The sequence below is a fragment of the Pristis pectinata genome, chromosome 4, assembly GCF_009764475.1.
Source record: "Pristis pectinata isolate sPriPec2 chromosome 4, sPriPec2.1.pri, whole genome shotgun sequence".
Lineage (NCBI taxonomy): Eukaryota > Metazoa > Chordata > Chondrichthyes > Rhinopristiformes > Pristidae > Pristis > Pristis pectinata.
The window spans coordinates 63,004,021-63,014,812 of record NC_067408.1 but is presented as its reverse complement, the minus strand read 5'-3'; positions in this window follow the sequence as shown (position 1 = coordinate 63,014,812).

Genomic DNA, 10,792 nt, shown 5'->3' with positions numbered 1-10,792 from the left:
AGGCGGCCGCCCTATCAACAACGGCCGGCTGCCGACCGCACCCCTCCTCGTCCCAGCGCCGCCTGCCCCCTCGACGCGGGCACCGCCGCCCTCGCACCAATCACAGCTCGAAGCGGCACCCCCTGCAACCACACCGGGGCTTGCAGTGCATCGTGTGACTGTGTGTGAGAATATGTGTGGCATGCGTGGTGCATGGTTGTAATGTGTGCAGTTGTGATCATACATGTGTGTAGTTACTGATACGCTGGGTATGTGATTGGAATTGTGTGTGTAGTTGTGATCTATATGTGGATAGTATGACTGATGTGGGGTTTGTCATTGCGTGCCCAATTATGATTATATGTGGATTATCTGACTAATTACATGTGGTGTGTAATTGTAATTATGGTATATGGTATGTGCGGTTGTGAATATACATGCAGTATTGTGGCGACACAAGAGATTCTGCAGTTGCTGGAATCTGGAGCAACGCACGAAATGCTGGAGGAATGAACAGAATGAAATAAACAGTCCTGATGAAGGGTCTTGACCCAAAACGTCGACCGTTTATTTCCCTCCCTAGATGCTGCCTGACCTGCTGAGTTCCTCCAGCATTTTGTGTGTTGCGTTTAGTGTGCGATTGTGATTATGTGTGGTGTGTGATTGTAATTATGATTTATATAGGGATTATGTGGTTGTGAGTATGTACGGTGTGTGGTTGCAATGTGTGTAATTGTGATTATACATGGTGTCTGTGATTATGCAGAGTGTGAATGTAATTGTGTATGTAATTGTAATTTATATGTGGACGGTGTGCTTGTGATTACATATGGTGTGTGTAATTATGTACCTGATTGTGAATATGCGTGGTATGTAATTGCAATTACATGTGTAATTGTAATTGTGTTCTCTGTGTGTAGGATTATGATGTGCATGTGCTACAGTTTGTGAGAGAGAGAGAGAGATTTGTTTACAAGAGCTGGAAGATTGTGAGGGACACATGCACAAGTGCATGTGATCACACACTTGTGCATTGTCAGCGACACATTCATTAATCTCATCTATTTTAAAACCTCGGTTCTCGCAGAATTCAGATATTAACTTAATAAACTTCCAGCACACTGATGTATATAATTAAATGCATTGAAGTTTACACCACAGAAGCCTCCCACCTGGACTAGCAGACTGATGCTCCTGCTGTTGTACCACACACACACACACATCATCTCACCCTAATTAAATATCCTCCTATTCCTTCCTGTGTTATGTACCTGCCTTTTCATTTGATGCAGCAGTGTTGGATTTTCCACAATGCTGCATCAATAGTGCTTCAGTTCAGAGTGTGTCTGCCTGGGGCTAGGGTTTGAGTGTCCAGACACCATATATCAGCTGGTTCGTTGGTCAGTCTATAACCATCAGCAGAGGTCCTCACAAGTAATGAAACTGCTACCATACTTGTGCAGATCACAACATAACAAGTGAGAAAGAAGCCAGAGAGTCCCAGACAGGAGAAGAGGTGGAGACGCAAGAGACTACAGATGCTGGAATCTGGAGCAAAAACAAACTCTGCCATCCTGATGCAGGGTCTTGACCCAAAAAGTCGACAATCCTTTGTCTACACAAATGCTGCCTGACCTGCTGAGTTCTTTCAGCAGTTTGCCTTTGCAATAGAAGAGGTAATCTTTTAAAAACTTGTCGAAAAAGTAAAGGAGCATGAAGCTTTTCACAAACCTATTTATTACCCAACCTTTAAAGTTCCTGACAATTCAGTTGAATAATACCTCATTGTCAATGTGGTTCCCCTTGGTTAGTCATTGATCACTTTTTAAAAAAAGACCATGCATCGCCTGTTTGAAATGAAAGGGATTTTGAAAGGATGATGATTATAAAGAATTGAAATAAAAGCATCTTTCACATTTTCAATGTATCACAGGGGTTTAGAAATTACTTCTAAAGCATCACTATTTTGCTGCTCTACCCAATGGAGTTCTGAAGAAAGGTCTACAGTCTTTGTAGGCAAACAGTGACTCTGTTTCCTCCTCCACAGATGCTGGTTAACGTGCTGAGTGTTTCCAGCATCTGCTGTTTTTATTATAGGTGGTAGGGTGGCATGTTTGGGAGGTCCACCTACTTCATGTTACACTCAGAGCCACAATGTGTGCCCAGCATAAGACACCAAATCTGAAAGTTGGAAATACTTTATTGGGTTCAAGCCATAGCAGAATCCATGTCTTAAAGCAATAGTCAAACTATTTCCCACTTGTCCCTGGAACAAGAACTGTTTCTCTCTCCACAGAAGCTGCCTGCCCTACTAACTATTTTCAGTATTTTCTGTTTTTAGTTCAGATTTCAAGCATCTACATTTTTTTGACTTTTCTCACATTTCTCTCTTAGCCCTCACCCAGACTTTAGGCAATAACATTTTTAGAGGGTCGAGGGCATCACAATGTCTATCCCTATTTCCTCCTGGAGAGTTGGGGAGGGAAGGATGTGTCTTTGTGAACAACTGCGGGCCATTTGGCAAAGGTGCTCCCACAACGATGGGACCTGAGTTTGTGGTGTACCCTTGCACTTGCTAAGTGCTGCAGTCAAAGATGCATTGCCAAGTTGGTCCAGATGGTATACAGTGGCATTGTGGTGAGTTACTAACTGAAAAATTATATACTTGTTGAGTTAAGAATGTCAGATGTTCCACCATGACTCCAATACCAAAGGATGTTACGTAATTTGCAGTACCGCCTCTAACAACAGAAAACAGTTCCATAAGTTAATCAGTTAATTCAAATAGGTTTAGAAATAAAAATAGTAAAAGAATTGTCTCTGTTCTCCTGAGTTAAATTGTATCATTGTATCCTACTTCTGACATTTGTTTCCATTGAGTGTAATATAGCTGAATTTTGGAAGCAACAGTTTCTCATGAGCAGATGATCGGTTGATAATGTTACTGTTAATCCACAAGAACTCTAGGCCATAGCCACTGTTCACACAAGCACCTTCATTTTCAGAGGCTGAAAACAAAAATAAAATCAAACAACCTTGTCCTTTTTCAGATAAAATGCTGAAAATCTTGCTACATTTCTCACAGGAGCAGGAATTTTTCCTGGGGATTTGAGTGCCTTTATCCCTAACCTTTTTCCTCCACATCTGCCCAATGGAGAGTTTTTTTATTGCAATCTCACAAAATGCTACAGGAACTCAGCAGGTCAGGCAGCATCTATGAAGAGAAGTGGACAGTCACCATTTTGGATCAAGACCCTTCATCTGGACTCCATAGTAAGATGGAGACACAAGAGACTGCAGAGCAAAAAACAAACTGCTGGACTGCTTAAGTCCAGATGAAGGGTCCCAAAAGATAGAGGGGAGCCAGTATAAAAAGGTGAAGGGAAAGGGGTAGAGCAAGAGTTAGCAAGCGATAGGTGGATCCAGGTGAGGAGGGTTAATATGCAGATGGAGGAGGGGTGAGTAGAAGTAGTGACAGAAGCTGGGAGGTGATAGGTGGAGGTGACAATTATTTTTATGTAATAACTCTGTGTATACAGTAATATCTATTATCTCTATGACCTCCTGCAATCACTTTAAAATCCTCAGTACAGTGACTCCATCTGACCTACCTGGTTCCAGACTTCCCATTTTCCACTGAGAATTTTTCCATATATGACCTTATCTTGGCCACATAGTTTGTGACTCCCTCTCCACCTGAACAGGCACCATAGCCTTGTAGCTTCTATTCATTCCACATAGAATCAATATTTTTAAACATCTTCTCTCCCTCCAAGTGGAAATTTCCTTAGTTACGCCAAGATTTCCTCTTTTTCATACAATCATTCTGTCACCTTCTTTTGTATCTCCCTGTGCACAACTAAGTTGCTTAAACGAACATCTTTACTGTTTTCAATCCTTTTTCACCAATGTTTTGATAGTGATTACTGCTTCCACAAACAGCTCAACTACATACATACATCATTATGATGACCAGCTTCATACTGCTAGTTGCAACAGTTTTTTTAAGAGCTGCTTTGGCAGTCATCATGGGTCCTCAGTGGGACGATGCAATGCTGCTAGTGCCACAAAGTAGGTTTAGTTTCTTTGAAAATCAAAGAAAAAGCTGCAGATGCTGGAAACCTGAAATAAAAACAGAAAATGCTAGAAACACTCAGCAGGTCAAGCAGCATGTGAAGAAAGAGAAACAGAGTTAATGTGTCAGGTCAAAGATCCTTTTTCAGAACTGGGAAAGGGAGATAAAATTGAAAATACCCTGTTATCTCTCTTTTCCAGTTCTGTATGAACTGTGCAAGTTAGATTTCCAGCCTTCCAAGCCTGTGTAACTCAGGTCTGTTCAGACATACCCATTACAGCAGGTTTGTCCAATTTACACAGAGTGGACTGGATATTTGGAATAGGTTGGTGCAATTGCCACATTCAAGGATCACCAACGATTCTGGTCAGTGACTCGAGATTTTTAAGAATGAATGGCAACATTTGTTTGCACTTTATATGAGTTTCTTGACACATGGTTATGTGGTGTGGAAGGGGAAAGGACCTGAAGATAGCACACAGAGATGTGGTTGCCTGTGAATGACCTGTAAGCCACTCAGTTATACCAAGCTACTTTCACCATAGCAGCTCAGTAGGTGGTTCATAATTACCAGCTCATGGCTGGTTACTAGATGGCATTAAATGCAAGCCTTGTCAATCACATTCACATCCCAAGAGAGAATTTAAAAAGAACATGTTAGAGTCATGAGTGATGAGGTGAGGGGCTGGCAGCTACTTGAAACCAACTGCGAATGCAAATGGAAACTGCACGATCTAGTTGTGGAGGTGCTTTTTCCTGACCTGGATAGCGTGACCTATTTTCTCTCATTGAGACTGAATATATCAATCAACTGATGTCTATAAATAACTGCTTTAACAACAGATCTCAAACCAGTCACATCAGATGCATCTGTGGTATTGTCTCTTTGGTCCAGCTCCAGCGATTCACCATTGGATTATTCATCAATTATCTTACAGTTTTTTTTCTTAAGGTCACCATACATCCCTTTTATCAGGGCAGCACAGTGGTGCAGGGAGCAGAGCTGCTGCTTCAAGGCGCCAGAGGCCCAGGTTCGATCCCAACCTCGGGTGCTTCTGTGTGGAGTTTGCATGTCCTGTCTATGGCCGTGTGGGTGCTCTGGTTTCCTCCCACATACCAAAAATGGGTTGGTAGGTTACTGGCCACAGTAAATTGCCCCTAGTATGTAGGTGAGTAGTAGAATCTGGGCAGAGTTGATGAGAATGTGTTGAGAGAATAAAATGAGATTAGTGTAGGATTTGTGTAAAGGGGTGGTTGATGGTCAGTGTGGACTCGGTGGGTTGAGGGGACTGTTTGTGTGCTGTATATTTCTATGTCTCTCTGACCTTGTGGCTGCAAACATTCTGGTTCAGCTCCAGATAGCTGCTAGGGAGATGGATGGAACCGGGGGTGAGAGGACAGAAGGAACTTGTGACGGGCCTGAAGATGATGACTTCACTCTTTCCAGCACTGGAGGAAATTTTCTCTCCTGCAGCTGTGGATGTCAGACAAACAGTGTGACAAGAAAAAGATGGATCAGGAAGAGTGGTGGTGGTGAGGGAGAGCCGATGGCATCAGAGAACAAGTGGAAACAGAAGTCTTGTTGTCATCTGATGTTGCCATGTGGTGAGCAGCACTGACGAACCCTTGGAGGGGCCCGAGGATGGAGCAACATAGGATGAGTTGACCAGGCTGTGACACTTGAGCCATGGCTACACTGACAGGAATGGAACCAGACCTATGAGGTCACATCCAGCCAACCAATAGTGGAAAACAGTTGAAAGAGAATAGTATGATCAACCATGGAAAAGAGAGGCCATGGTGCTGAGTTTTCCAGCAGGGATCTGAAAAATTCTTATCCACACATACCCATAAATATAAAAGTCCTCAGCCTACCTTAGTCAACCTAGAGAAAAGGGCAACGTTGTAGAGTCACACAGCACAGAAGTGGGCCCTATGGCCCCCACATCCATGCCAATATTTTTGCACCTCTACACTACAGATCCTCCCCAGGTTATGAATGCCCGACTTATGTACAGCCAGTACATACAAATGAGTGTTTTGGAGACTGGCGGGATGGATTTGCCGGCTGCTGCAGGCCTGCAGGCATCTTCTGCCATGTGGGAACTCAGTTCGTGGCTGCATTTCTAACTTGCAAACTGTCTGGGTTGGAAAAAACTTACCCCTCAGATCCTTCTTAAAACAACTTCCTCTCACCTTAAACTTATGCCCTCTTGTTTTTGACACCCCTACCATGGGAAGTTCTTCAGGAGTCTTTCAAACAACCCCTGAAATCAAGTGATACAAGAGCTTCCCAAAGTATTTACCAGTGGTAAAAACAGAAAATGCTGGAAACACTCAGTAGGTCAGGTAGCAGCTGTGGAGATAGAAAGAGAGTTAATATTTCAGGTGAAAGATTCTTTGGCAGAGGTTCTGGTAAGAGTCTTCGACCTGAAACATTATCTCTGTTTTTGTTTCTCTCCACAGATGCTGCCTGACCAGCTGAGTGTTTCCAGTCTGTTCTGTTTTTACTTCAGACCTTCAGATGGTCTTTTTGTTTTTCACAGGAGTGGAGTTTCTGGCTGGGTCAGTCACCTCATGGAGGTTAATAGATCACAGCTACTGAGGGTTATGTAGGTGAATTTGATGCCTTTATGTGTAAATCACTGGAGTGCAATTGCATAATTTGCATGTTTGGCAATATGGCACCTGACTCTTCCATGCATGTACAAGGCAGTGTGTGGAGTGTACTGAGCACGTTAACCTGAGTGCCACGCTCTTTCTGAAGCTTCTCACCTTTATCGCTTTAGGAAGCTATGTGTGGCAGGACATCTACCACTTTTACCTTTGCTGGGGAGTTGCTTCTACTTGAGGTCGGTGGCTTTGCAGGAGACTCGGGAACGGAGACGAAACTGGAAAAGCAATTACTGGTGAGCACCCAACTCATTTTACTAATTATTACTTCTTTGTCATAGAGTCATAGAGTGATATACCACGGAAGCAGGTCCTTTGGCCCAACTCGTCCACACCGACCATGACACCCATCTAAGCTAGTCCCATTTGCCCGTGTTTGACCCACATCCCTCTAAACCTTTCTTACCTATGTACTTGTCCAAGTTTTTTTTTAAATGTTATTAATGTACCAACCTCAACCACTTCCTCTGGCAGCTTATTCCATATATCTATCACCCTATGCATGAAGAAGTTGTCCCTCAGGTCCCTTTCAAAGCCTTCCCCTCTCACCTTAAACCTGTGCCCTCTAGTTCTTGATTCCCTTTCCCTGGGAAAAATACTGTGCATTCACCCTATCTATTCCCCTCATGATTTTATACACAGGTCACCCCTCAGTATCCTGCACTCCAAGGAATAAAGTCCTGGCCTGCCCAACCTCTCCCTATAACTCAGGCTATCGAGTCCAAGCAAGATTCTCACAAATCTTCTTTGTGCTCTTTCCAGCTTAATGACATCTTTCCTATAACGGGATGACCAAAGTTGTACATAATACTCCAGGTGCGGCCTCACCAATGCCCTGTACAACTGCAACATAAGGGCATTTCAGTGGTGGTCTTTCTAGAGGCAACTGGGAAGAGGTCGGAGACAACACAGGTATGTCAGAAGACTTCGAGGAAGAAGAAAAAGAGTTCATGCCCGTGGACTTTATCTCCCAAGAGCCGATACAAGACATACTCCCATCTTCAGTCTCTGAGGAACACTGCATCCAGAGGCCAAGGTTTTTAGTAGTTACAGAAATGGCTGTGAGTGCTCTCTTAGCCCCTACTGTGCATCCACACCTGGCTGCAGAGGCAAAGTTCACTGTCACCCTGAGCTCTTAAGCTTTGGATCATTCCAGATGTCAGAAGCTGATCGACACCTAAAATAGTTTGAGGATTACTGCTGTATTAGAAACACAAGTTCGTACAGCACAGAAATGGGTCCACCACATCCATGCCGACTTTTTTCCCATTTGTCCACTCTAGGTCCGTATCCTATGCTTTGCCTTATAATATCTGTCTAATTGCCTCTTAAATGTGGTGATTGTATCAGCAGGGCAGAGAAGCATACACACCACACAGTGGTGCAGTGGCACAACTAGGAGAGCTGCTGCCTCGCAGCTCCAGAGACCAGGTTCAATCCTGACCTCTGGTGCTGGGTGGAGTTTGTACGTTCTCCCTGTGACTACGTGGGTTTCCTCCTGGTGCTTCAGTTTCCTTCCACATCCCAAAGACGGGCAGGTTGGTAGGTTAAATGGCCGCTGTAAATTGCCCCTAGTGGGTAGTTGAGTGATAGAATCTGGGAGGAGTTGATTAGAAAGTAGGAAGAATGGGATTGATGTAGGATTAGTACAAATGGGTGGTTCATGGTCAGCAAGGTGGTCCGAAAGGCCTGTTTCCGTGCTGTGTCTCTCTATAAGATGAAAGGGGGAAAGTTTAAAGAAGGTTTGTGAGGCAAGTTTTTACAGACAGTGGTAGGTGCCTGTAATGCACTGCCAGGGGTGGTGGTGGAAGCAGATACGAAAGCAACATTTAACTTAGACAGACACATGAATGGGCAGGGAATGGAGCGATACGGACCATGTGCAGGCAGACGAGTTTTGTTAGATTGGCATTGTGGTCGACGCAGACATGGTGGGCTGAAGGGCCTGTTCCTGCGCTGTACTGTTCTATGTTCTATATGGATATTAGTCCTTGCTAAAGCTGCCCTGATGTAGTCCTCATATGAGTCTCCCAGAGCAGAACAAATCAGTGAACATGTCCTTCAAGCTGGATGATGGGTCCAGAGAGCCCCCCTCCCCCAACCAGCCATGTCCTGCCTGCTCTCCAGCATCTCACCACATAAAAACTGTCATGTTAGCTTCCTTCTACATTCCACACAGTGTCCAGCAGGCGCCTGGAAGTGTCACTTGTTCGAGATTGTTAAGCACTGCACATCCTTCAGGAGTTGTTGGGGTTTGATTTATTGGTTTATTATTATTATTATTGTCGCTTGTACTGAGGTACAGTGAAAAACCTATCTTGCATACCGATCGTACAGGTCAATTCATTACACAGTGCAGTTACATTAAGTTAGTACAGAGTACATTGAGGTAGGACAGGTAAAAAAAACAATAACAGAGTACAGAGTAAAGTGTTACAGCTACAGGTAGACAATAAGGTGCAAGGTCACAACAAGGTAGATTGTGAGGTCAAGAGTCCATCTCAACATATAAGGGGACCATTCAATAGTCTTATCACAGTGGCATAGAAGCTGTCCTTGAGCCTGGTGGTATGTGCCCTCAGACTCCTGTATCTTCTGCCTGATGGGAGAGGAGAGAGAATGACCTAGGTGGATGGGGTCTTTGGTTATGCTGGCTGCTTCACCAAGGCAGCGAGAGGTATAGACAGAGTCCGTAGAGGGGAGGCTGGTTTCCATGACATGCTAGGCTGTGTCCACAACTGTCTGGAGTTTCTTGCAGTGCCAGGCAGAACAGTTGCCAGACCAAGCTGTAATGCATCCAGAGAGGATACTTTCTATGGTGCATCGATAAAAGTTGGTGAGTGTCAAAGGGGACATGCCAAATTTCCCTAGCCTCCTGAGGAAGTAGAAGCATTGGTGAGCTTTCTTGGCTTGGCATCTATGTGGTTGGACCAGGACAGGCTATTGGTGATGTTCACTCCCAGGAACTTGAAGCTCTCAACCCTCTTGACCTCAGCACCATTGATGTAGACAGGTACATGTACACTGCCCACTTTCCTGAAGTCAATGACGAGCTCTTTTGTTTTGCTGACATTGAGAGAAAGGTTGTTGTCATGACACCATGTCACTAAGCTCTCTATCTCCTTCCTGTACTCCGACTCATCATTATTTGAGATACGGCCTAGTACGGTGTTATCATCTGCAAACTTGTAGATGGAGTTAGGGCAGAATCTGGCCACGCAGTCATGAGTACATAGGGAGCAGAGTAGAGTGCTGAGGATGCAGCCTTGTGGGGCACCAGTGTTGAGAATAATCGTGCTGGAGGTGTTGCTGCCTATCCTCACTGATTGCAGTCTGTAGGTCAGGAAGTCAAGGATCCAGTTACAGAGGAAGGTGTTGAGTCTTAGGTCTCGGAGTTTGATGATGAGTTTGCTTGGAATTATAGTATTGAAGGCAGAGCTGTAGTCAATAAACAATAGTCTAATGTAGGTGTCTTTACTGTCCAGATGCTCCAGAGCTGAGTGTAGGGCCAGGGAGATGGCATCTGCTGTAGACCTGTTTCAGCAATAGGCGAATTGCAGTGGGTCGAGATTGTCTGGGAAGCTGGAGTTGATGTGTGCCATGACCAACCTCTCAAAGCGCTTCGTGACGGTGGATGTCAGAGCCACTGGTTGGTAGTCATTAAGGCATGTTACCTTGCTTTTCTTTGGTACCGGGATGGTAGTGGTCTTCTTAAAGCAGGTGGGAACCTGAGATTGAAACAGGGAGAGGATAAATATGTCCGCAAATACCCCCACCAGCTGATCAGCACAATATCTGAGCACATGGCTAGGGCCAGGTGCTTTCCTCGGGTTCACTCTCCGTAAGACTGATCTTACGTCCTCGACAGTGACCATGGGTTCAGTTGCATTGGAGTCTGTCAGGGTGGGTGGTGACAATCCACTTCCTTTCTGTTCAAAACACACATAGAATGCGTTAAGCTCATCAGGAAGGGATGCACTGTTGTTGACTATGCTGCCTGACTCCATTTTGTATCCTGTTATAGCATGTAAGTCCTGCCATAACTGACGGCTGGTCTTGGACTGT